Raw genomic sequence first — 23,884 nt, 5'->3', positions numbered from 1 at the left:
GGACATTCTATGTCTTGGGACTGCTAGAAGACCTGCTTCTCTAATATTAGGGGTAAAGCTGTCAGTCTTTAGCAAAACTTGTGGATTTTTTCGTGAATGCACCAACAACTTCACTCTAACCATCAAACGATGCTCAAGCAGGGTTGACTAGCTGAAAGATTTATACAGCCACATAAAAGTCCCCTGCAAGAAGGAAAAAAAAACTCCCCTGCTACCTGCTGACTGGCTTCAACAACGAGACAGATAGCAGACGATGCTCAAGCAGGGTTGGCCACATGAGAGATCCAGACAGCCACATAAAACTTGCTTCCTAATCTGAGCTGAGTGGCTTAAATATAGAGACAGATAGCGGACATTCTATGTCTTGGGACTGCTAGAAGACCTGCTTCTCTAATATTAGGGGTAAAGCTGTCAGTCTTTAGCAAAACTTGTGGATTTTTTCGTGAATGCACCAACAACTTCACTCTAACCATCAAACGATGCTCAAGCAGGGTTGACTAGCTGAAGGATTCATACAGCCACATAAAAGTCCCCTGCAAGAAGGAAGCTGTCAGTCTTTATTAAAGCTTGTGAACTTTTTCTTGAACACGCTAACAAGTTCACCTTCATCATCAGAGCCAAAAATCCTAGCAGAAGTTAGGTTTGTGCAGTGTTTGTGATGCTAAATACTATCTGTCGACCATGCTAACCGCCTCCCCCAGCACCGGCCTGTGGGTTCATAGATGCTATGCAAGCATTGGTGGTTTAGTGGTAGAATTCTCGCCTGCCATGCGGGAGGCCCGGGTTCGATTCCTGGCCAATGCACAGGCTTCTTGTTTAAGACCATGCTCAAGCAGGGTTGGCCACATGAGAGATCCAGACAGCCACATGAAACTTGCTTCCTAATCTGAGCTGAGTGGCTTAAATATAGAGACAGATAGCGGACATTCTATGTCTTGGGACTGCTAGAAGACCTGCTTCTCTAATATTAGGGGTAAAGCTGTCAGTCTTTAGCAAAACTTGTGGATTTTTTCGTGAATGCACCAACAACTTCACTCTAACCATCAAACGATGCTCAAGCAGGGTTGACTAGCTGAAAGATTCATACAGCCACATAAAAGTCCCCTGCAAGAAGGAAAAAAAAACTCCCCTGCTACCTGCTGACTGGCTTCAACAACGAGACAGATAGCAGACGATGCTCAAGCAGGGTTGGCCACATGAGAGATCCAGACAGCCACATAAAACTCCCCTGCAAGACACTTGCTTCCTAATCTGAGCTGAGTGGCTTAAATATAGCGACAGATAGCGGACATTCTAGGTCTTGGGACTGCTAGAAGACCTGCTTCTCTAATATTAGGGGTAAAGCTGTCAGTCTTTAGCAAAACTTGTGGATTTTTTCGTGAATGCACCAACAACTTCACTCTAACCATCAAACGATGCTCAAGCAGGGTTGACTAGCTGAAGGATTCATACAGCCACATAAAAGTCCCCTGCAAGAAGGAAGCTGTCAGTCTTTATTAAAGCTTGTGAACTTTTTCTTGAACACGCTAACAAGTTCACCTTCATCATCAGAGCCAAAAATCCTAGCAGAAGTTAGGTTTGTGCAGTGTTTGTGATGCTAAATACTATCTGTCGACCATGCTAACCGCCTCCCCCAGCACCGGCCTGTGGGTTCATAGATGCTATGCAAGCATTGGTGGTTTAGTGGTAGAATTCTCGCCTGCCACGCGGGAGGCCCGGGTTCGATTCCTGGCCAATGCACAGGCTTCTTGTTTAAGACCATGCTCAAGCAGGGTTGGCCACATGAGAGATCCAGACAGCCACATGAAACTTGCTTCCTAATCTGAGCTGAGTGGCTTAAATATAGAGACAGATAGCGGACATTCTATGTCTTGGGACTGCTAGAAGACCTGCTTCTCTAATATTAGGGGTAAAGCTGTCAGTCTTTAGCAAAACTTGTGGATTTTTTCGTGAATGCACCAACAACTTCACTCTAACCATCAAACGATGCTCAAGCAGGGTTGACTAGCTGAAAGATTCATACAGCCACATAAAAGTCCCCTGCAAGAAGGAAAAAAAACCTCCCCTGCTACCTGCTGACTGGCTTCAACAACGAGACAGATAGCAGACCATGCTCAAGCAGGGTTGGCCACATGAGAGATCCAGACAGCCACATGAAACTTGCTTCCTAATCTGAGCTGAGTGGCTTAAATATAGAGACAGATAGCGGACATTCTATGTCTTGGGACTGCTAGAAGACCTGCTTCTCTAATATTAGGGGTAAAGCTGTCAGTCTTTAGCAAAACTTGTGGATTTTTTCGTGAATGCACCAACAACTTCACTCTAACCATCAAACGATGCTCAAGCAGGGTTGACTAGCTGAAAGATTCATACAGCCACATAAAAGTCCCCTGCAAGAAGGAAAAAAAAACTCCCCTGCTACCTGCTGACTGGCTTCAACAACGAGACAGATAGCAGACCATGCTCAAGCAGGGTTGGCCACATGAGAGATCCAGACAGCCACATAAAACTCCCCTGCAAGACACTTGCTTCCTAATCTGAGCTGAGTGGCTTAAATATAGAGACAGATAGTGGACATTCTATGTCTTGGGACTGCTAGAAGACCTGCTTCTCTAATATTAGGGGTAAAGCTGTCAGTCTTTAGCAAAACTTGTGGATTTTTTCGTGGATGCACCAACAACTTCACTCTAACCATCAAACCATGCTCAAGCAGGGTTGACTAGCTGAAAGATTCATACAGCCACATAAAAGTCCCCTGCAAGAAGGAAAAAAAACTCCCCTGCTACCTGCTGACTGGCTTCAACAACGAGACAGATAGCAGACCTTCTAGGTCAAGGGACTGCAAGAAGACCTGCTTCTCTAATATTAGGGGTAAAACTGTCAGTCTTTATCAAAACTTGTGGATTTTTTCGTGAATGCCCCAACAACTTCACTCTAACCATCAAACGATGCTCAAGCAGGGTTGACTAGCTGAAAGATTCATACAGCCACATAAAAGTCCCCTGCAAGAAGGAAAAAAATCTCCCTTGCTACCTGCTGACTGGCTTCAACAACGAGACAGATAGCAGACCTTCTAGGTCAAGGGACTGCTAGAAGACCTGCTTCTCTAATATTAGAGGTAAAGCTGTCAGTCTTTATCAAAACTTGTGGATTTTTTCGTGAATGCACCAACAACCTAACTCTAACCATCAAACAACATCAAAACGTGCCACATAAAACTGGCTTCAAAAGAGACACAGTAAGCAGACCTGCTAGGTCTAGGGACTGCTGGAAGGCCTGCTTTTCCATGGTCTTGCAAAATATATCATCTAGCCTAAAATTAAGCAAAAAGCTGTCAAACTTTATTAAAGCTTGTGAACTTTTTCTTGAACACGCTAACAAGTTCACCTTCATCATCAGAGCCAAAAATCCTAGCAGAAGTTAGGTTTGTGCAGTGTTTGTGATGCTAAATACTATCTGTCGACCATGCTAACCGCCTCCCCCAGCACCGGCCTGTGGGTTCATAGATGCTATGCAAGCATTGGTGGTTTAGTGGTAGAATTCTCGCCTGCCACGCGGGAGGCCCGGGTTCGATTCCTGGCCAATGCACAGGCTTCTTGTTTAAGACCATGCTCAAGCAGGGTTGGCCACATGAGAGATCCAGACAGCCACATGAAACTTGCTTCCTAATCTGAGCTGAGTGGCTTAAATATAGAGACAGATAGCGGACATTCTATGTCTTGGGACTGCTAGAAGACCTGCTTCTCTAATATTAGGGGTAAAGCTGTCAGTCTTTAGCAAAACTTGTGGATTTTTTCGTGAATGCACCAACAACTTCACTCTAACCATCAAACGATGCTCAAGCAGGGTTGACTAGCTGAAAGATTCATACAGCCACATAAAAGTCCCCTGCAAGAAGGAAAAAAAAACTCCCCTGCTACCTGCTGACTGGCTTCAACAACGAGACAGATAGCAGACCATGCTCAAGCAGGGTTGGCCACATGAGAGATCCAGACAGCCACATAAAACTCCCCTGCAAGACACTTGCTTCCTAATCTGAGCTGAGTGGCTTAAATATAGAGACAGATAGTGGACATTCTATGTCTTGGGACTGCTAGAAGACCTGCTTCTCTAATATTAGGGGTAAAGCTGTCAGTCTTTAGCAAAACTTGTGGATTTTTTCGTGGATGCACCAACAACTTCACTCTAACCATCAAACCATGCTCAAGCAGGGTTGACTAGCTGAAAGATTCATACAGCCACATAAAAGTCCCCTGCAAGAAGGAAAAAAAAACTCCCCTGCTACCTGCTGACTGGCTTCAACAACGAGACAGATAGCAGACCATGCTCAAGCAGGGTTGGCCACATGAGAGATCCAGACAGCCACATAAAACTCCCCTGCAAGACACTTGCTTCCTAATCTGAGCTGAGTGGCTTAAATATAGAGACAGATAGTGGACATTCTATGTCTTGGGACTGCTAGAAGTCCTGCTTCTCTAATATTAGGGGTAAAGCTGTCAGTCTTTAGCAAAACTTGTGGATTTTTTCGTGGATGCACCAACAACTTCACTCTAACCATCAAACCATGCTCAAGCAGGGTTGACTAGCTGAAAGATTCATACAGCCACATAAAAGTCCCCTGCAAGAAGGAAAAAAAACTCCCCTGCTACCTGCTGACTGGCTTCAACAACGAGACAGATAGCAGACCTTCTAGGTCAAGGGATTGCAAGAAGACCTGCTTCTCTAATATTAGGGGTAAAGCTGTCAGTCTTTATCAAAACTTGTGGATTTTTTCGTGAATGCACCAACAACTTCACTCTAACCATCAAACGATGCTCAAGCAGGGTTGACTAGCTGAAAGATTCATACAGCCACATAAAAGTCCCCTGCAAGAAGGAAAAAAATCTCCCTTGCTACCTGCTGACTGGCTTCAACAAGGAGACAGATAGCAGACCTTCTAGGTCAAGGGACTGCTAGAAGACCTGCTTCTCTAATATTAGAGGTAAAGCTGTCAGTCTTTATCAAAACTTGTGGATTTTTTCGTGAATGCACCAACAACTTCACTCTAACCATCAAACAACATCAAAATGTGCCACATAAAACTGGCTTCAAAAGAGACACAGTAAGCAGACCTGCTAGGTCTAGGGACTGCTGGAAGGCCTGCTTTTCCATGGTCTTGCAAAATATATCATCTAGCCTAAAATTAAGCAAAAAGCTGTCAAACTTTATTAAAGCTTGTGAACTTTTTCTTGAACACGCTAACAAGTTCACCTTCATCATCAGAGCCAAAAATCCTAGCAGAAGTTAGGTTTGTGCAGTGTTTGTGATGCTAAATACTATCTGTCGAACATGCTAACCGCCTCCCCCAGCACCGGCCTGTGGGTTCAAAGATGGTATGCAAGCATTGGTGGTTTAGTGGTAGAATTCTCGCCTGCCACGCGGAAGGCCCGGGTTCGATTCCTGGCCAATGCACAGGCTTCTTGTTTAAGACCATGCTCAAGCAGGGTTGGCCACATGAGAGATCCAGACAGCCACATGAAACTTGCTTCCTAATCTGAGCTGAGTGGCTTAAATATAGAGACAGATAGCGGACATTCTATGTCTTGGGACTGCTAGAAGACCTGCTTCTCTAATATTAGGGGTAAAGCTGTCAGTCTTTAGCAAAACTTGTGGATTTTTTCGTGAATGCACCAACAACTTCACTCTAACCATCAAACGATGCTCAAGCAGGGTTGACTAGCTGAAAGATTCATACAGCCACATAAAAGTCCCCTGCAAGAAGGAAAAAAAAACTCCCCTGCTACCTGCTGACTGGCTTCAACAACGAGACAGATAGCAGACCATGCTCAAGCAGGGTTGGCCACATGAGAGATCCAGACAGCCACATAAAACTCCCCTGCAAGACACTTGCTTCCTAATCTGAGCTGAGTGGCTTAAATATAGAGACAGACAGTGGACATTCTATGTCTTGGGACTGCTAGAAGACCTGCTTCTCTAATATTAGGGGTAAAGCTGTCAGTCTTTAGCAAAACTTGTGGATTTTTTCGTGGATGCACCAACAACTTCACTCTAACCATCAAACCATGCTCAAGCAGGGTTGACTAGCTGAAAGATTCATACAGCCACATAAAAGTCCCCTGCAAGAAGGAAAAAAAAACTCCCCTGCTACCTGCTGACTGGCTTCAACAACGAGACAGATAGCAGACCATGCTCAAGCAGGGTTGGCCACATGAGAGATCCAGACAGCCACATAAAACTCCCCTGCAAGACACTTGCTTCCTAATCTGAGCTGAGTGGCTTAAATATAGAGACAGATAGTGGACATTCTATGTCTTGGGACTGCTAGAAGTCCTGCTTCTCTAATATTAGGGGTAAAGCTGTCAGTCTTTAGCAAAACTTGTGGATTTTTTCGTGGATGCACCAACAACTTCACTCTAACCATCAAACCATGCTCAAGCAGGGTTGACTAGCTGAAAGATTCATACAGCCACATAAAAGTCCCCTGCAAGAAGGAAAAAAAACTCCCCTGCTACCTGCTGACTGGCTTCAACAACGAGACAGATAGCAGACCTTCTAGGTCAAGGGACTGCAAGAAGACCTGCTTCTCTAATATTAGGGGTAAAACTGTCAGTCTTTATCAAAACTTGTGGATTTTTTCGTGAATGCACCAACAACTTCACTCTAACCATCAAACGATGCTCAAGCAGGGTTGACTAGCTGAAAGATTCATACAGCCACATAAAAGTCCCCTGCAAGAAGGACAAAAATCTCCCTTGCTACCTGCTGACTGGCTTCAACAACGAGACAGATAGCAGACCTTCTAGGACAAGGGACTGCTAGAAGACCTGCTTCTCTAATATTAGAGGTAAAGCTGTCAGTCTTTATCAAAACTTGTGGATTTTTTCGTGAATGCACCAACAACTTCACTCTAACCATCAAACAACATCAAAATGTGCCACATAAAACTGGCTTCAAAAGAGACACAGTAAGCAGACCTGCTAGGTCTAGGGACTGCTGGAAGGCCTGCTTTTCCATGGTCTTGCAAAATATATCATCTAGCCTAAAATTAAGCAAAAAGCTGTCAAACTTTATTAAAGCTTGTGAACTTTTTCTTGAACACGCTAACAAGTTCACCTTCATCATCAGAGCCAAAAATCCTAGCAGAAGTTAGGTTTGTGCAGTGTTTGTGATGCTAAATACTATCTGTCGAACATGCTAACCGCCTCCCCCAGCACCGACCTGTGGGTTCAAAGATGGCATGCAAGCATTGGTGGTTCAGTGGTAGAATTCTCGCCTGCCATGCGGGAGGCCCGGGTGCGATTCCCGGCCAATGCACAGGCTTCTTGTTTAAGACCATGCTCAAGCAGGGTTGGCCACATGAGAGATCCAGACAGCCACATAAAACTGCAAGACACTTGCTTCCTAATCTGAGCTAAGTGGCTTAAATATAGAGACAGATAGCGGACATTCTAGGTCTTGGGACTGCTAGAAGACCTGCTTCTCTAATATTAGGGGTAAAGCTGTCAGTTTTTAGCAAAACTTGTGGATTTTTTCGTGAATGCACCAACAACTTCACTCTAACCATCAAACGATGCTCAAGCAGGGTTGACTAGCTGAAAGATTCATACAGCCACATAAAAGTCCCCTGCAAGAAGGAAAAAAAACTCCCCTGCTACCTTGGCTTCTTGTTTAAGACCATGCTCAAGCAGGGTTGGCCACATGAGAGATCCAGACAGCCACATAAAACTGCAAGACACTTGCTTCCTAATCTGAGCTGAGTGGCTTAAATATAGAGACAGATAGCGGACATTCTAGGTCAAGGGACTGCTAGAAGACCTGCTTCTCTAATATTAGGGGTAAAGCTGTCAGTCTTTATCAAAACTTGTGGATTTTTTCGTGAATGCACCAAAAACTTCACTCTAACCATCAAACGATGCTCAAGCAGGGTTGACTAGCTGAAAGATTCATACAGCCACATAAAAGTCCCCTGCAAGAAGGAAAAAAATCTCCCTTGCTACCTGCTGACTGGCTTCAACAACGAGACAGATAGCAGACCTTCTAGGTCAAGGGACTGCTAGAAGACCTGCTTCTCTAATATTAGGGGTAAAGCTGTCAGTCTTTATCAAAACTTGTGGATTTTTTCATGAATGCACCAACAACTTCACTCTAACCATCTAACAACATCAAAACGTGCCACATAAAACTGGCTTCAAAAGAGACACAGTAAGCAGACCTGCTAGGTCTAGGGACTGCTGGAAGGCCTGCTTTTCCATGGTCTTGCAAAATATACCATCTAGCCTAAAATTAAGCAAAAAGCTGTCAATCTTTTTTAAAGCTTGTGAACTTTTTCTTGAACACGCTAACAAGTTCACCTTCATCATCAGAGCCAAAAATCCTAGCAGAAGTTAGGTTTGTGCAGTGTTTGTGATGCTAAATACTATCTGTCGAACATGCTAACCGCCTCCCCCAGCACCGACCTGTGGGTTCAAAGATGGCATGCAAGCATTGGTGGTTCAGTGGTAGAATTCTCGCCTGCCACGCGGGAGGCCCGGGTTCGATTCCCGGCCAATGCACAGGCTTCTTGTTTAAGACCATGCTCAAGCAGAGTTGGCCACATGAGAGATCCAGACAGCCACATAAAACTGCAAGACACTTGCTTCCTAATCTGAGCTAAGTGGCTTAAATATAGAGACAGATAGCGGACATTCTAGGTCTTGGGACTGCTAGAAGACCTGCTTCTCTAATATTAGGGGTAAAGCTGTCAGTTTTTAGCAAAACTTGTGGATTTTTTCGTGAATGCACCAACAACTTCACTCTAACCATCAAACGATGCTCAAGCAGGGTTGACTAGCTGAAAGATTCATACAGCCACATAAAAGTCCCCTGCAAGAAGGAAAAAAAACTCCCCTGCTACCTTGGCTTCTTGTTTAAGACCATGCTCAAGCAGGGTTGGCCACATGAGAGATCCAGACAGCCACATAAAACTGCAAGACACTTGCTTCCTAATCTGAGCTGAGTGGCTTAAATATAGAGACAGATAGCGGACGTTCTAGGTCTTGGGACTGCTAGAAGACCTGCTTCTCTAATATTAGGGGTAAAGCTGTCAGTCTTTAGCAAAACTTGTGGATTTTTTCGTGAATGCACCAACAACTTCACTCTAACCATCAAACCATGCTCAAGCAGGGTTGACTAGCTGAAAGATTCATACAGCCACATAAAAGTCCCCTGCAAGAAGGAAAAAAAAACTCCCCTGCTACCTGCTGACTGGCTTCAACAACGAGACAGATAGCAGACCTTCTAGGTCAAGGGACTGCTAGAAGACCTGCTTCTCTAATATTAGGGGTAAAGCTGTCAGTCTTTAGCAAAACTTGATTTTTTCGTGAATGCACCAACAACTTCACTCTAACCATCAAACGATGCTCAAGCAGGGTTGACTAGCTGAAAGATTCATACAGCCACATAAAAGTCCCCTGCAAGAAGGAAAAAAAAACTCCCCTGCTACCTGCTGACTGGCTTCAACAACGAGACAGATAGCAGACCTTCTAGGTCAAGGGACTGCTAGAAGACCTGCTTCTCTAATATTAGGGGTAAAGCTGTCAGTCTTTAGCAAAACTTGTGGATTTTTTCGTGAATGCACCAACAACTTCATTCTAACCATCAAACGATGCTCAAGCAGGGTTGACTAGCTGAAAGATTCATACAGCCACATAAAAGTCCCCTGCAAGAAGGAAAAAAAAACTCCCCTGCTACCTGCTGACTGGCATCAACAACGAGACAGATAGCAGACCTTCTAGGTCAAGGGACTGCTAGAAGACCTGCTTCTTTAATAGGGGTAAAGCTGTCAGTCTTTAGCAAAACTTGTGGATTTTTTCGTGAATGCACCAACAACTTTACTCTAACCATCAAACAACATCAAAATGTGCCACATAAAACTGGCTTCAAAAGAGACACAGTAAGCAGACCTGCTAGGTCTAGGGACTGCTGGAAGGCGTGCTTTTCCATGGTCTTGCAAAATATATCATCTAACCTAAAATTAAGCAAAAAGCTGTCAGTCTTTATCAAAACTTGTAAACTTTTTCTTGAACACGCTAACAAGTTCACCTTCATCATCAGAGCCAAAAATCCTAGCAGAAGTTAGGTTTGTGCAGTGTTTGTGATGCTAAATACTATCTGTCGACCATGCTAACCGCCTCCCCCAGCTCTGGCCTGTGGGTTCAAAGATGGCATGCAAGCATTGGTGGTTCAGTGGTAGAATTCTCGCCTGCCACGCGGGAGGCCCGGGTGCAATTCCCGGCCAATGCACAGGCTTCTTGTTTGAGACCATGCTCAAGCAGGGTTGGCCACATGAGAGATGCAGACAGCCACATAGAACTCCCCTGCAAGACACTTGCTTCCTACTCTGAGCTGAGTGGCTTAAATATAGAGACAGAGAGCGGACATTCTATGTCTTGGGACTGCTAGAAGACCTGCTTCTCTAATATTAGGGGTAAAGCTGTCAGTCTTTAGCAAAACTTGTGGATTTTTTCGTGAATGCACCAACAACTTCACTCTAACCATCAAATGATGCTCAAGCAGGGTTGACTAGCTAAAAGATTCATACAGCCATATAAAAGTCCCCTGCAAGAAGGAAAAAAAAAACTCCCCTGCTACCTGCTGACTGGCTTCAACAACGAGACAGATAGCATACCTTCTAGGTCAAGGGACTGCTAGAAGACCTGCTTCTCTAATATTAGGGGTAAAGCTGTCAGTCTTTAGCAAAACTTGTGGATTTTTTCGTGAATGCACCAACAACTTCACTCTAACCATCAAACGATGCTCAAGCAGGGTTGACTAGCTGAAAGATTCATACAGCCACATAAAAGTCCCCTGCAAGAAGGAAAAAAAAAACTCCCCTGCTACCTGCTGACTGGCTTCAACAACGAGACAGATAGCAGACCTTCTAGGTCAAGGGACTGCTAGAAGACCTGCTTCTCTAATATTAGGGGTAAAGCTGTCAGTCTTTAGCAAAACTTGTGGATTTTTTCGTGAATGCACCAACAACTTCACTCTAACCATCAAACGATGCTCAAGCAGGGTTGACTAGCTGAAAGATTCATACAGCCACATAAAAGTCCCCTGCAAGAAGGAAAAAAAAACTCCCCTGCTACCTGCTGACTGGCTTCAACAACGAGACAGATAGCAGACCTTCTAGGTCAAGGGACTGCTAGAAGACCTGCTCCTCTAATAGGGGTAAAGCTGTCAGTCTTTAGCAAAAGTTGTGGATTTTTTCGTGAATGCACCAACAACTTTACTCTAACCATCAAACAACATCAAAATGTGCCACATAAAACTGGCTTCAAAAGAGACACAGTAAGCAGACCTGCTAGGTCTAGGGACTGCTGGAAGGCGTGCTTTTCCATGGTCTTGCAAAATATATCATCTTACCTAAAATTAAGCAAAAAGCTGTCAGTCTTTATCAAAACTTGTAAACTTTTTCTTGAACACGCTAACAAGTTCACCTTCATCATCAGAGCCAATAATCCTAGCAGAAGTTAGGTTTGTGCAGTGTTTGTGATGCTAAATACTATCTGTCGACCATGCTAACCGCCTCCCCCAGCACCGGCCTGTGGGTTCAAAGATGGCATGCAAGCATTGGTGGTTCAGTGGTAGAATTCTCGCCAGCGGGAGGCCCGGGTGCGATTCCCGGCCAATGCACAGGCTTCTTGTTTAAGACCATGCTCAAGCAGGGTTGGCCACATGAGAGATCCAGACAGCCACATAAAACTCCCCTGCAAGACACTTGCTTCCTAATCTGAGCTGAGTGGCTTAAATATAGCGACAGATAGCGGACATTCTATGTCTTGGGACTGCTAGAAGACCTGCTTCTCTAACATTAGGGGTAAAGCTGTCAGTCTTTAGCAAAACTTGTGGATTTTTTCGTGAATGCACCAACAACTTCACTCTAACCATCAAACGATGCTCAAGCAGGGTTGACTAGCTGAAAGATTCATACAGCCACATAAAAGTCCCCTGCAAGAAGGAAAAAAAAACTCCCCTGCTACCTGCTGACTGGCTTCAACAACGAGACAGATAGCAGACCTTCTAGGTCAAGGGACTGCTAGAAGACCTGCTTCTCTAATATTAGGGGTAAAGCTGTCAGTCTTTAGCAAAACTTGTGGATTTTTTCGTGAATGCACCAACAACTTCACTCTAACCATCAAACGATGCTCAAGCAGGGTTGACTAGCTGAAAGATTCATACAGCCACATAAAAGTCCCCTGCAAGAAGGAAAAAAAAACTCCCCTGCTACCTGCTGACTGGCTTCAACAACGAGACAGATAGCAGACCTTCTAGGTCAAGGGACTGCTAGAAGACCTGCTTCTCTAATATTAGGGGTAAAACTGTCAGTCTTTAGCAAAACTTGTGGATTTTTTCGTGAATGCACCAACAACTTCACTCTAACCATCAAACAACATCAAAACGTGCCACATAAAACTGGCTTCAAAAGAGACACAGTAAGCAGACCTGCTAGGTCTAGGGACTGCTGGAAGGCCTGCTTTTCCATGGTCTTGCAAAATATATCATCTAGCCTAAAATTAAGCAACAAGCTGTCAGTCTTTATTAAAACTTGTGAACTTTTTCTTGAACACGCTAACAAGTTCACCTTCATCATCAGAGCCAAAAATCCTAGCAGAAGTTAGGTTTGTGCAGTGTTTGTGATGCTAAATACTATCTGTCGACCATGCTAACCGCCTCCCCCAGCTCTGGCCTGTGGGTTCAAAGATGGCATGCAAGCATTGGTGGTTCAGTGGTAGAATTCTCGCCTGCCACGCGGGAGGCCCGGGTGCAATTTCCGGCCAATGCACAGGCTTCTTGTTTGAGACCATGCTCAAGCAGGGTTGGCCACATGAGAGATGCAGACACCCACATAAAACTCCCCTGCAAGACACTTGCTTCCTAATCTGAGCTGAGTGGCTTAAATATAGCGACAGATAGCGGACATTCTAGGTCTTGGGACTGCTAGAAGACCTGCTTCTCTAATATTAGGGGTAAAGCTGTCAGTCTTTAGCAAAACTTGTGGATTTTTTCGTGAATGCACCAACAACTTTACTCTAACCATCAAACGATGCTCAAGCAGGGTTGACTAGCTGAAAGATTCATACAGCCACATAAATATCCCCTGCAAGAAGGAAAAAAAAAAACTCCCCTGCTACCTGCTGACTGGCTTCAACAACGAGACAGATAGCAGACCTTCTAGGTCAAGGGACTGCTAGAAGACCTGCTTCTCTAATATTAGGGGTAAAGCTGTCAGTCTTTAGCAAAACTTGTGGATTTTTTCGTGAATGCACCAACAACTTCACTCTAACCATCAAACGATGCTCAAGCAGGGTTGACTAGCTGAAAGATTCATACAGCCACATAAAAGTCCCCTGCAAGAAGGAAAAAAAAAAACTCCCCTGCTACCTGCTGACTGGCTTCAACAACGAGACAGATAGCAGACCTTCTAGGTCAAGGGACTGCTAGAAGACCTGCTTCTCTAATATTAGGGGTAAAACTGTCAGTCTTCATCAAAACTTGTGGATTTTTTCATGAATGCACCAATAACTTCACTCTAAACATCAAACAACATCAAAACGTGCCGCATAAAACTGGCTTCAAAAGAGACACAGTAAGCAGACCTGCTAGGTCTAGGGACTGCTGGAAGGCCTGCTTTTCCATGGTCTTGCAAAATATATCATCTGGCCTAAAATTAAGCAACAAGCTGTCAGTCTTTATTAAAACTTGTGAACTTTTTCTTGAACACGCTAACAAGTTCACCTTCATCATCAGAGCCAAAAATCCTAGCAGAAGTTAGGTTTGTGCAGTGTTTGTGATGCTAAATACTATCTGTCGACCATGCTAACCGCCTCCCCCAGCACCGGCCTGTGGGTTCATAGATGGCATGCAAGCGTTGGTGGTTCAGTGGTAGAATTCTCGCCTGCCACGCGGGAGGCCCGGGTTCGATTCCCGGCCAATGCACAGGCTTCTTGTTTAAGACCATGCTCAAGCAGGGTTGGCCACATGAGAGATCCAGACAGCCACATAAAACTCCCCTGCAAGACACTTGCTTCCTAATCTGAGCTGAGTGGCTTAAATATAGCGACAGATAGCGGACATTCTAGGTCTTGGGACTGCTAGAAGACCTGCTTCTCTAATATTAGGGGTAAAGCTGTCAATCTTTAGCAAAACTTGTGGATTTTTTCGTGAATGCACCAACAACTTCACTCTAACCATCAAACGATGCTCAAGCAGGGTTGACTAGCTGAAAGATTCATACAGCCACATAAAAGTCCCCTGCAAGAAGGAAAAAAAAAACTCCCCTGCTACCTGCTGACTGGCTTCAACAACGAGACAGATAGCAGACCTTCTAGGTCAAGGGACTGCTAGAAGACCTGCTTCTCTAATATTAGGGGTAAAGCTGTCAGTCTTTAGCAAAACTTGTGGATTTTTTCGTGAATGCACCAACAACTTCACTCTAACCATCAAACGATGCTCAAGCAGGGTTGACTAGCTGAAAGATTCATACAGCCACATAAAAGTCCCCTGCAAGAAGGAAAAAAAAAACTCCCCTGCTACCTGCTGACTGGCTTCAACAACGAGACAGATAGCAGACCTTCTAGGTCAAGGGACTGCTAGAAGACCTGCTTCTCTAATATTAGGGGTAAAACTGTCAGTCTTCATCAAAACTTGTGGATTTTTTCATGAATGCACCAATAACTTCACTCTAAACATCAAACAACATCAAAACGTGCCGCATAAAACTGGCTTCAAAAGAGACACAGTAAGCAGACCTGCTAGGTCTAGGGACTGCAGGAAGGCCTGCTTTTCCATGGTCTTGCAAAATATATCATCTAGCCTAAAATTAAGCAAAAAGCTGTCAGTCTTTATTAAAACTTGTGAACTTTTTCTTGAACACGCTAACAAGTTCATTTTCATCATCAGAGCCAAAAATCCTAGCAGAAGTTAGGTTTGTGCAGTGTTTGTGATGCTAAATACTATCTGTCGACCATGCTAACCGCCTCCCCCAGCACCGGCCTGTGGGTTCAAAGATGGCATGCAAGCATTGGTGGTTCAGTGGTAGAATTCTCGCCTGCCACGCGGGAGGCCTGGGTGCGATTCCCGGCCAATGCGCAGGCTTCTTGTTTAAGACCATGCTCAAGCAGGGTTGGCCACATGAGAGATCCAGACAGCCACATAAAACTCCCCTGCAAGACACTTGCTTCCTAATCTGAGCTGAGTGGCTTAAATATAGAGACAGATAGCAGACATTCTATGTCTTGGGACTGCTAGAGGACCTGCTTCTCTAATATTAGGGGTAAAGCTGTCAGTCTTTAGCAAAACTTGTGGATTTTTTCGTGAATGCACCAACAACTTCACTCTAACCATCAAACGATGCTCAAGCAGGGTTGACTAGCTGAAAGATTCATACAGCCACATAAAAGTCCCCTGCAAGAAGGAAAAAAAAAACTCCCCTGCTACCTGCTGACTGGCTTCAACAACGAGACAGATAGCAGACCTTCCAGGTCAAGGGACTGCTAGAAGACCTGCTTCTCTAATATTAGGGGTAAAGCTGTCAGTCTTTAGCAAAACTTGTGGATTTTTTCATGAATGCACCAACAACTTCACTCTAACCATCAAACGATGCTCAAGCAGGGTTGACTAGCTGAAAGATTCATACAGCCACATAAAAGTCCCCTGCAAGAAGGAAAAAAAAACTCCCCTGCTACCTGCTGACTGGCTTCAACAACGAGACAGATAGCAGACCTTCTAGGTCAAGGGACTGCTAGAAGACCTGCTTCTCTAATATTAGGGGTAAAGCTGTCAGTCTTTAGCAAAATTTGTGGATTTTTTCATGAATGCACCAACAACTTCACTCTAACCATTAAACAACATCAAAACGTGTCACATAAAACTGGCTTCAAAAGAGACACAGTAAGCAGACCTGCTAGGTCTAGGGACTGCTGGAAGGCCTGCTTTTCCATGGTCTTGCAAAATATATCATCTAGCCTAAAATTAAGCAAAAAGCTGTCAGTCTTTATTAAAACTTGTGAACTTTTTCTTGAACACGCTAACAAGTTCACCTTCATCATCAGAGCCAAAAATCCTAGCAGAAGTTAGGTTTGTGCAGTGTTTGTGATGCTAAATACTATCTGTCGACCATGCTAACCGCCTCCCCCAGCACCAGCCTGTGGGTTCAAAGATGGCATGCAAGCATTGGTGGTTCAGTGGTAGAATTCTCGCCTGCCACGCGGGAGGCCCGGGTGCGATTCCCGGCCAATGCACAGGCTTCTTGTTTAAGACCATGCTCAAGCAGGGTTGGCCACATGAGAGATCCAGACAGCCACATAAAACTCCCCTGCAAGACACTTGCTTCCTAATCTGAGCTGAGTGGCTTAAATATAGAGACAGATAGCAGACATTCTATGTCTTGGGACTGCTAGAGGACCTGATTCTCTAATATTAGGGGTAAAGCTGTCAGTCTTTAGCAAAACTTGTGGATTTTTTCGTGAATGCACCAACAACTTCACTCTAACCATCAAACGATGCTCAAGCAGGGTTGACTAGCTGAAAGATTCATACAGCCACATAAAAGTCCCCTGCAAGAAGGAAAAAAAAAACTCCCCTGCTACCTGCTGACTGGCTTCAACAACGAGACAGATAGCAGACCTTCTAGGTCAAGGGACTGCTAGAAGACCTGCTTCTCTAATATTAGGGGTAAAGCTGTCAGTCTTTAGCAAAACTTGTGGATTTTTTCGTGAATGCACCAACAACTTCACTCTAACCATCAAACGATGCTCAAGCAGGGTTGACTAGCTGAAAGATTCATACAGCCACATAAAAGTCCCCTGCAAGAAGGAAAAAAAAACTCCCCTGCTACCTGCTGACTGGCTTCAACAACGAGACAGATAGCAGACCTTCTAGGTCAAGGGACTGCTAGAAGACCTGCTTCTCTAATATTAGGGGTAAAGCTGTCAGTCTTTAGCAAAATTTGTGGATTTTTTCGTGAATGCACCAACAACTTCACTCTAACCATCAAACAACATCAAAACGTGTCACATAAAACTGGCTTCAAAAGAGACACAGTAAGCAGACCTGCTAGGTCTAGGGACTGCTGGAAGGCCTGCTTTTCCATGGTCTTGCAAAATATATCATCTAGCCTAAAATTAAGCAAAAACCTGTCAGTCTTTATTAAAACTTGTGAACTTTTTCTTGAACACGCTAACAAGTTCACCTTCATCATCAGAGCCAAAAATCCTAGCAGAAGTTAGGTTTGTGCAGTGTTTGTGATGCTAAATACTATCTGTCGACCATGCTAACCGCCTCCCCCAGCACCAGCCTGTGGGTTCAAAGATGGCATGCAAGCATTGGTGGTTCAGTAGTAGAATTCTCGCCTGCCACGCGGGAGGCCCGGGTGCGATTCCCGGCCAATGCACAGGCTTCTTGTTTAAGACCATGCTCAAGCAGGGTTGGCCACATGAGAGATCCAGACAGCCACATAAAACTGCAAGACACTTGCTTCCTACTCTGAGCTGAGTGGCTTAAATATAGAGACAGATAGCAGACATTCTAGGTCTTGGGACTGCTAGAAGACCTGCTTCTCTAATATTAGGGGTAAAGCTGTCAGTCTTTAGCAAAACTTGTGGATTTTTTCGTGAATGCACCAACAACTTCACTCTAACCATCAAACGATGCTCAAGCAGGGTTGACTAGCTGAAAGATTCATACAGCCACATAAAAGTCCCCTGCAAGAAGGAAAAAAAAAACTCCCCTGCTACCTGCTGACTGGCTTCAACAACGAGACAGATAGCAGACCTTCTAGGTCAAGGGACTGCTAGAAGACCTGCTTCTCTAATATTAGGGGTAAAACTGTCAGTCTTTATCAAAACTTGTGGATTTTTTCATGAATGCACCAATAACTTCACTCTAAACATCAAACAACATCAAAACGTGCCGCATAAAACTGGCTTCAAAAGAGACACAGTAAGCAGACCTGCTAGGTCTAGGGACTGCTGGAAGGCATGCTTTTCCATGGTCTTGCAAAATATATCATCTAGCCTAAAATTAAGCAAAAAGCTGTCAGTCTTTATCAAAACTTGTGAACTTTTTCTTGAACACGCTAACAAGTTCACCTTCATCATCAGAGCCAAAAATCCTAGCAGAAGTTAGGTTTGTGCAGTGTTTGTGATGCTAAATACTATCTGTCGACCATGCTAACCGCCTCCCCCAGCACCGGCCTGTGGGTTCAAAGATGGCATGCAAGCGTTGGTGGTTCAGTGGTAGAATTCTCGCCTGCCACGCGGGAGGCCCGGGTGCGATTCCCGGCCAATGCACAGGCTTCTTGTTTAAGACCATGCTCAAGCAGGGTTGGCCACATGAGAGATCCAGACAGCCACATAAAACTCCCCTGCAAGACACTTGCTTCCTAATCTGAGCTGAGTGGCTTAAATATAGAGACAGATAGCAGACATTCTATGTCTTGGGACTGCTAGAGGACCTGCTTCTCTAATATTAGGGGTAAAGCTGTCAATCTTTAGCAAAACTTGTGGATTTTTTCGTGAATGCACCAACAACTTCACTCTAACCATCAAACGATGCTCAAGCAGGGTTGACTAGCTGAAAGATTCATACAGCCACATAAAAGTCCCCTGCAAGAAGGAAAAAAAAAACTCCCCTGCTACCTGCTGACTGGCTTCAACAACGAGACAGATAGCAGACCTTCTAGGTCAAGGGACTGCTAGAAGACCTGCTTCTCTAATATTAGGGGTAAAGCTGTCAGTCTTTAGCAAAACTTGTGGATTTTTTCGTGAATGCACCAACAACTTCACTCTAACCATCAAACGATGCTCAAGCAGGGTTGACTAGCTGAAAGATTCATACAGCCACATAAAAGTCCCCTGCAAGAAGGAAAAAAAAACTCCCCTGCTACCTGCTGACTGGCTTCAACAACGAGACAGATAGCAGACCTTCTAGGTCAAGGGACTGCTAGAAGACCTGCTTCTCTAATATTAGGGGTAAAGCTGTCAGTCTTTAGCAAAATTTGTGGATTTTTTCATGAATGCACCAACAACTTCACTCTAACCATCAAACAACATCAAAACGTGTCACATAAAACTGGCTTCAAAAGAGACACAGTAAGCAGACCTGCTAGGTCTAGGGACTGCTGGAAGGCCTGCTTTTCCATGGTCTTGCAAAATATATCATCTGGCCTAAAATTAAGCAACAAGCTGTCAGTCTTTATTAAAACTTGTGAACTTTTTCTTGAACACGCTAACAAGTTCACCTTCATCATCAGAGCCAAAAATCCTAGCAGAAGTTAGGTTTGTGCAGTGTTTGTGATGCTAAATACTATCTGTCGACCATGCTAACCGCCTCCCCCAGCACCAGCCTGTGGGTTCAAAGATGGCATGCAAGCATTGGTGGTTCAGTGGTAGAATTCTCGCCTGCCACGCGGGAGGCCCGGGTGCGATTCCCGGCCAATGCACAGGCTTCTTGTTTAAGACCATGCTCAAGCAGGGTTGGCCACATGAGAGATCCAGACAGCCACATAAAACTCCCCTGCAAGACACTTGCTTCCTAATCTGAGCTGAGTGGCTTAAATATAGCGACAGATAGCGGACATTCTAGGTCTTGGGACTGCTAGAAGACCTGCTTCTCTAATATTAGGGGTAAAGCTGTCAGTCTTTAGCAAAACTTGTGGATTTTTTCGTGAATGCACCAACAACTTCACTCTAACCATCAAACGATGCTCAAGCAGGGTTGACTAGCTGAAAGATTCATACAGCCACATAAAAGTCCCCTGCAAGAAGGAAAAAAAAAACTCCCCTGCTACCTGCTGACTGGCTTCAACAACGAGACAGATAGCAGACCTTCTAGGTCAAGGGACTGCTAGAAGACCTGCTTCTCTAATATTAGGGGTAAAGCTGTCAGTCTTTAGCAAAACTTGTGGATTTTTTCGTGAATGCACCAACAACTTCACTCTAACCATCAAACGATGCTCAAGCAGGGTTGACTAGCTGAAAGATTCATACAGCCACATAAAAGTCCCCTGCAAGAAGGAAAAAAAAACTCCCCTGCTACCTGCTGACTGGCTTCAACAACGAGACAGATAGCAGACCTTCTAGGTCAAGGGACTGCTAGAAGACCTGCTTCTCTAATATTAGGGGTAAAGCTGTCAGTCTTTAGCAAAATTTGTGGATTTTTTCGTGAATGCACCAACAACTTCACTCTAACCATTAAACAACATCAAAACGTGTCACATAAAACTGGCTTCAAAAGAGACACAGTAAGCAGACCTGCTAGGTCTAGGGACTGCTGGAAGGCCTGCTTTTCCATGGTCTTGCAAAATATATCATCTAGCCTAAAATTAAGCAAAAACCTGTCAGTCTTTATTAAAACTTGTGAACTTTTTCTTGAACACGCTAACAAGTTCACCTTCATCATCAGAGCCAAAAATCCTAGCAGAAGTTAGGTTTGTGCAGTGTTTGTGATGCTAAATACTATCTGTCGACCATGCTAACCGCCTCCCCCAGCACCAGCCTGTGGGTTCAAAGATGGCATGCAAGCATTGGTGGTTCAGTAGTAGAATTCTCGCCTGCCACGCGGGAGGCCCGGGTGCGATTCCCGGCCAATGCACAGGCTTCTTGTTTAAGACCATGCTCAAGCAGGGTTGGCCACATGAGAGATCCAGACAGCCACATAAAACTGCAAGACACTTGCTTCCTACTCTGAGCTGAGTGGCTTAAATATAGAGACAGATAGCAGACATTCTAGGTCTTGGGACTGCTAGAAGACCTGCTTCTCTAATATTAGGGGTAAAGCTGTCAGTCTTTAGCAAAACTTGTGGATTTTTTCGTGAATGCACCAACAACTTCACTCTAACCATCAAACGATGCTCAAGCAGGGTTGACTAGCTGAAAGATTCATACAGCCACATAAAAGTCCCCTGCAAGAAGGAAAAAAAAAACTCCCCTGCTACCTGCTGACTGGCTTCAACAACGAGACAGATAGCAGACCTTCTAGGTCAAGGGACTGCTAGAAGACCTGCTTCTCTAATATTAGGGGTAAAACTGTCAGTCTTTATCAAAACTTGTGGATTTTTTCATGAATGCACCAATAACTTCACTCTAAACATCAAACAACATCAAAACGTGCCGCATAAAACTGGCTTCAAAAGAGACACAGTAAGCAGACCTGCTAGGTCTAGGGACTGCTGGAAGGCATGCTTTTCCATGGTCTTGCAAAATATATCATCTAGCCTAAAATTAAGCAAAAAGCTGTCAGTCTTTATCAAAACTTGTGAACTTTTTCTTGAACACGCTAACAAGTTCACCTTCATCATCAGAGCCAAAAATCCTAGCAGAAGTTAGGTTTGTGCAGTGTTTGTGATGCTAAATACTATCTGTCGACCATGCTAACCGCCTCCCCCAGCACCGGCCTGTGGGTTCAAAGATGGCATGCAAGCGTTGGTGGTTCAGTGGTAGAATTCTCGCCTGCCACGCGGGAGGCCCGGGTGCGATTCCCGGCCAATGCACAGGCTTCTTGTTTAAGACCATGCTCAAGCAGGGTTGGCCACATGAGAGATCCAGACAGCCACATAAAACTCCCCTGCAAGACACTTGCTTCCTAATCTGAGCTGAGTGGCTTAAATATAGCGACAGATAGCGGACATTCTAGGTCTTGGGACTGCTAGAGGACCTGCTTCTCTAATATTAGGGGTAAAGCTGTCAATCTTTAGCAAAACTTGTGGATTTTTTCGTGAATGCACCAACAACTTCACTCTAACCATCAAACGATGCTCAAGCAGGGTTGACTAGCTGAAAGATTCATACAGCCACATAAAAGTCCCCTGCAAGAAGGAAAAAAAAAACTCCCCTGCTACCTGCTGACTGGCTTCAACAACGAGACAGATAGCAGACCTTCTAGGTCAAGGGACTGCTAGAAGACCTGCTTCTCTAATATTAGGGGTAAAGCTGTCAGTCTTTAGCAAAACTTGTGGATTTTTTCGTGAATGCACCAACAACTTCACTCTAACCATCAAACGATGCTCAAGCAGGGTTGACTAGCTGAAAGATTCATACAGCCACATAAAAGTCCCCTGCAAGAAGGAAAAAAAAAACTCCCCTGCTACCTGCTGACTGGCTTCAACAACGAGACAGATAGCAGACCTTCTAGGTCAAGGGACTGCTAGAAGACCTGCTTCTCTAATATTAGGGGTAAAGCTGTCAGTCTTTAGCAAAATTTGTGGATTTTTTCATGAATGCACCAACAACTTCACTCTAACCATCAAACAACATCAAAACGTGTCACATAAAACTGGCTTCAAAAGAGACACAGTAAGCAGACCTGCTAGGTCTAGGGACTGCTGGAAGGCCTGCTTTTCCATGGTCTTGCAAAATATATCATCTAGCCTAAAATTAAGCAACAAGCTGTCAGTCTTTATTAAAACTTGTGAACTTTTTCTTGAACACGCTAACAAGTTCACCTTCATCATCAGAGCCAAAAATCCTAGCAGAAGTTAGGTTTGTGCAGTGTTTGTGATGCTAAATACTATCTGTCGACCATGCTAACCGCCTCCCCCAGCACCAGCCTGTGGGTTCAAAGATGGCATGCAAGCATTGGTGGTTCAGTGGTAGAATTCTCGCCTGCCACGCGGGAGGCCCGGGTGCGATTCCCGGCCAATGCACAGGCTTCTTGTTTAAGACCATGCTCAAGCAGGGTTGGCCACATGAGAGATCCAGACAGCCACATAAAACTCCCCTGCAAGACACTTGCTTCCTAATCTGAGCTGAGTGGCTTAAATATAGCGACAGATAGCGGACATTCTAGGTCTTGGGACTGCTAGAAGACCTGCTTCTCTAATATTAGGGGTAAAGCTGTCAGTCTTTAGCAAAACTTGTGGATTTTTTCGTGAATGCACCAACAACTTCACTCTAACCATCAAACGATGCTCAAGCAGGGTTGACTAGCTGAAAGATTCATACAGCCACATAAAAGTCCCCTGCAAGAAGGAAAAAAAAAACTCCCCTGCTACCTGCTGACTGGCTTCAACAACGAGACAGATAGCAGACCTTCTAGGTCAAGGGACTGCTAGAAGACCTGCTTCTCTAATATTAGGGGTAAAGCTGTCAGTCTTTAGCAAAACTTGTGGATTTTTTCGTGAATGCACCAACAACTTCACTCTAACCATCAAACGATGCTCAAGCAGGGTTGACTAGCTGAAAGATTCATACAGCCACATAAAAGTCCCCTGCAAGAAGGAAAAAAAAACTCCCCTGCTACCTGCTGACTGGCTTCAACAACGAGACAGATAGCAGACCTTCTAGGTCAAGGGACTGCTAGAAGACCTGCTTCTCTAATATTAGGGGTAAAGCTGTCAGTCTTTAGCAAAATTTGTGGATTTTTTCGTGAATGCACCAACAACTTCACTCTAACCATCAAACAACATCAAAACGTGTCACATAAAACTGGCTTCAAAAGAGACACAGTAAGCAGACCTGCTAGGTCTAGGGACTGCTGGAAGGCCTGCTTTTCCATGGTCTTGCAAAATATATCATCTAGCCTAAAATTAAGCAAAAACCTGTCAGTCTTTATTAAAACTTGTGAACTTTTTCTTGAACACGCTAACAAGTTCACCTTCATCATCAGAGCCAAAAATCCTAGCAGAAGTTAGGTTTGTGCAGTGTTTGTGATGCTAAATACTATCTGTCGACCATGCTAACCGCCTCCCCCAGCACCAGCCTGTGGGTTCAAAGATGGCATGCAAGCATTGGTGGTTCAGTAGTAGAATTCTCGCCTGCCACGCGGGAGGCCCGGGTGCGATTCCCGGCCAATGCACAGGCTTCTTGTTTAAGACCATGCTCAAGCAGGGTTGGCCACATGAGAGATC

General features: G+C 44.5%; 2 non-coding genes across 2 annotated transcripts; both read left to right on the top strand.

Moving 5' to 3' along the window:
- The first annotated feature begins 8,481 nt into the window (after nucleotides 1-8,481).
- Nucleotides 8,482-8,552, top strand: trnag-gcc (transfer RNA glycine (anticodon GCC)). The gene has a single exon. It is a non-coding gene; the product is annotated as a tRNA-Gly (tRNA).
- Nucleotides 8,553-13,906: 5,354 nt separating this feature from the next.
- Nucleotides 13,907-13,977, top strand: trnag-gcc (transfer RNA glycine (anticodon GCC)). The gene has a single exon. It is a non-coding gene; the product is annotated as a tRNA-Gly (tRNA).
- The last annotated feature ends 9,907 nt before the right edge of the window (nucleotides 13,978-23,884 follow it).

Source organism: Clarias gariepinus, chromosome 25 (genome assembly GCF_024256425.1).
Source record: "Clarias gariepinus isolate MV-2021 ecotype Netherlands chromosome 25, CGAR_prim_01v2, whole genome shotgun sequence".
In the NCBI taxonomy this organism is placed as follows: domain Eukaryota; kingdom Metazoa; phylum Chordata; class Actinopteri; order Siluriformes; family Clariidae; genus Clarias; species Clarias gariepinus.
The sequence above is the reverse complement of the archived record's forward strand: the minus strand, read 5'-3'. Positions and strand labels throughout refer to the sequence as shown.